The sequence below is a fragment of the Schistocerca cancellata genome, unplaced genomic scaffold, assembly GCF_023864275.1.
Source record: "Schistocerca cancellata isolate TAMUIC-IGC-003103 unplaced genomic scaffold, iqSchCanc2.1 HiC_scaffold_351, whole genome shotgun sequence".
NCBI classification, from domain to species: Eukaryota; Metazoa; Arthropoda; class Insecta; order Orthoptera; family Acrididae; genus Schistocerca; species Schistocerca cancellata.
Window position 1 is genome coordinate 112,501 of NW_026046369.1, and position 3,568 is coordinate 116,068.

At 53.4% G+C, this 3,568-nt stretch overlaps 1 non-coding gene across 1 annotated transcript in view; it reads right to left on the reverse strand.

The window, feature by feature from the left end:
* The window catches only part of LOC126118356 (small subunit ribosomal RNA), a 1,909-nt gene extending 1,507 nt beyond the window's left edge, over positions 1-402 (reverse strand). Inside the window, exon 1 of the ribosomal RNA XR_007525783.1 lies at positions 1-402. This exon is cut by the window's left edge and continues 1,507 nt beyond it. This is a non-coding gene — a ribosomal RNA (small subunit ribosomal RNA).
* Positions 403-3,568: the final 3,166 nt, after the last annotated feature.

The window sequence follows — 3,568 nt, forward strand, 5'->3', positions numbered from 1 at the left end:
TCCGGAATCGAACCCTGATTCCCCGTTACCCGTTACAACCATGGTAGGCGCAGAACCTACCATCGACAGTTGATAAGGCAGACATTTGAAAGATGCGTCGCCGGTACGAGGACCGTGCGATCAGCCCAAAGTTATTCAGAGTCACCAAGGCAAACGGACCGGACGAGCCGACCGATTGGTTTTGATCTAATAAAAGCGTCCCTTCCATCTCTGGTCGGGACTCTGTTTGCATGTATTAGCTCTAGAATTACCACAGTTATCCAAGTAACGTGGGTACGATCTAAGGAACCATAACTGATTTAATGAGCCATTCGCGGTTTCACCTTAATGCGGCTTGTACTGAGACATGCATGGCTTAATCTTTGAGACAAGCATATGACTACTGGCAGGATCAACCAGGGAGCTGCGTCAACTAGAGCTGAGCAGCCGGCCGCCCGGGAGTGTGTCCCAGAGGCCCGCGCGAACACGCAAGCGTCCGCTCAATTATTCTGCAAACAGGAGGAGGCTGAGCTCCCCTGCACAATACACCTCGAAACCCTCTCAGGTCCCGGCGGCGCGCAGCGCCGTCCTAAGTACTTGGTCGGGTTCGAGAGAGGCGCAATCGCCCGGAGTTAGGCGAGTAGACGCTTTAGGTGCGACCACCCGTGCTCCCAACTGAGCTTGCCGCTGCCGACAGAGGCCCGGGAGCGTGCTGTCGTGGCATTGCCGGCGGGAGACAACACGCGCCACCTACGGTGACCGGCAGCTCCAACGCCAGCGCCACAGAAGGGCAAAGGCCCCACGTGGGTGCCGAAGCGAACTCTCCCAGCACAGCGCACGTGCCAACACGTCTGCACAACTGCGATACAAACCACCAGCGAGAACCGCTGGGGCGACCGAGCAGCAGACGGCGTCGCGGCGCCGAGTGCCGGGCGGCGGCGCATCCTCAACGCACACAGTCCTCAATCGGACCAGCACACTGCAGATGTCCACCGCGCTTCGCACCGGGCCGGCGAGGACCCACTTTGGCTGCACGGCGCCGCGCGCAGGGTGCCCCGGCGCGCAGCTGCGCCGCCTGCCGCGTCCGTCGGCCGGCGCGCCTGCCACTGGGCGCCCCCACCAGCCGGCTGTAGCGCGTGCGCCCACGCACCGCGCGGCCAGCACGCCGGGCGGCCCCCCCTCACCGGCCGGGGACAGTCCCACCCACCCACAGCCGCGTATCGCTTCACACCCAGATTCACATTCACGTTCGTTGGTATGGTGGGGACCGCTTCGTAGCTGTACCGATCGTTGCCCTCACAGATGTACCTCCAGCAAGGACAACCGCACCACAACGGGTTACCAGTTGTTCATTTGCGTAACGTCACCAGTAAACGTACACGTCCATCCCCGTTTGCAAAGTCAACTATTATTGCATGCCTGCCTGTCAGGTGTCAAGACACACTACATCCGCTCACATCCACGCAACAAAATGTGCCCGACTAGAGGGCACGTGGAAGGTGCCCCCGTACGTATGCGATGTCCACTGCGCGACCAACTGTCAACCGGCCTCTGTAGCATGTCGCAGATGTGGAACGCGGGGCACCGTGCTATCACATTGTGTGAGAAGAGACTACTACGTCTGCATACACGCGCCACTACATGAACAGACGGCTCATGCTGATCGCCATCCACTGCGTCCATTACTCCCACACGTCTCTATGGCGTACCACACTGCAATGCAGCTGTTATGGGGAGATGACACGTAGCTGTGTACACAACATTCTGAGCGGGTTGCGGTTGGACAATACATTACTGTAACGTGTCATATGCCAATTACAGAGCAGGGTAAGGCACAACTTGGGTTAGGTTAAGGCACAACTTGGGTTAGGTTAAGGCACAACTTGGGTTAGGTTAAGGCACAACTTGGGTTAGGTTAAGGCACAACTTGGGTTAGGTTAAGGCACAACTTGGGTTAGGTTAAGGCACAACTTGGGTTAGGTTAAGGCACAACTTGGGTTAGGTTAAGGCACAACTTGGGTTAGGTTAAGGCACAACTTGGGTTAGGTTAAGGCACAACGTGGGTTAGGTTAAGGCACAACGTGGGTTAGGTTAAGGCACAACGTGGGTTAGGTTAAGGCACAACGTGGGTTAGGTTAAGGCACAACGTGGGTTAGGTTAAGGCACAACGTGGGTTAGGTTAAGGCACAACGTGGGTTAGGTTAAGGCACAACGTGGGTTAGGTTAAGGCACAACGTGGGTTAGGTTAAGGCACAACGTGGGTTAGGTTAAGGCACAACGTGGGTTAGGTTAAGGCACAACGTGGGTTAGGTTAAGGCACAACTTGGGGGTAGATTGCGGTGCAAATTGCGTTACATTGCGGTGCAAATTGCGTTACATTGCGGTGCAAATTGCGTTACATTGCGGTGCAAATTGCGTTACATTGCGGTGCAAATTGCGTTACATTGCGGTGCAAATTGCGTTACATTGCGGTGCAAATTGAGTTACATTGCGGTGCAAATTGAGTTACATTGCGGTGCAAATTGCGTTACATTGCGGTGCAAATTGCGTTACATTGCGGTGCAAATTGCGTTACATTGCGGTGCAAATTGAGTTACATTGCGGTGCAAATTGAGTTACATTGCGGTGCAAATTGAGTTACATTGCGGTGCAAATTGAGTTACATTGCGGTGCAAATTGAGTTACATTGCGGTGCAAATTGAGTTACATTGTGGTGCAAATTGAGTTACATTGCGGTGCAAATTGAGTTACATTGCGGTGCAAATTGAGTTACATTGCGGTGCAAATTGAGGTAGGTTAAGGTGCAACACAGGTTAGGTTAAGGTGCAACATAGGTTAGGGTGCAAGATGGGTTAGGTTAAGGTGCAAGATGGGTTAGGTTAAGGTGCAAGATGGGTTAGGTTAAGGTGACATAGGTTAGGTTAAGGTGACATAGGTTAGGTTAAGGTGACATAGGTTAGGTTAAGGTGACATAGGTTAGGTTAAGGTGACATAGGTTAGGTTAAGGTGACATAGGTTAGGTTAAGGTGACATAGGTTAGGTTAAGGTGACATAGGTTAGGTTAAGGTGACATAGGTTAGGTTAAGGTGACATAGGTTAGGTTAAGGTACAAACTGGGTTGTGTTATGGTACACATTGCGTTGTAGTACAGTACACGTTAGGTTTGGGTACGGTACACAATGTGGTATGGGATGGCGTGTTGTGGGGGGGGGGGGGGGGTGAGGTTCGTTGATATCGACCGTAGGACGTGGATGCCCGAGGCAGCGTCAGTGTGTCAAAGGAGTTATGTCACGTCGGGATGCGCTTTTCGCTAGTGAGAGGGGGCGAGCCGTGTCTGTGGTTGCGGCAGACCTGTGTGTTTCATTCCTGCCAGTGTGTTTGTGCTGTAAGACGAGGCAGTGTGGTGATGTTGGGTGCACCCCTGTGTAGGACATGTGTGGGTGTTGGTGGCTTCTCTGAGCAATTGTGGTTGTCGGACGAGTGGGGTATTCTGTTTTATGATTGGACCTCCCGGTCTGGTTATCATAGCGTAGTTGGTGTACTGTGGCGGATAGGATGCACCGGACGTTGGTCCATGCTGGTGCTTAGT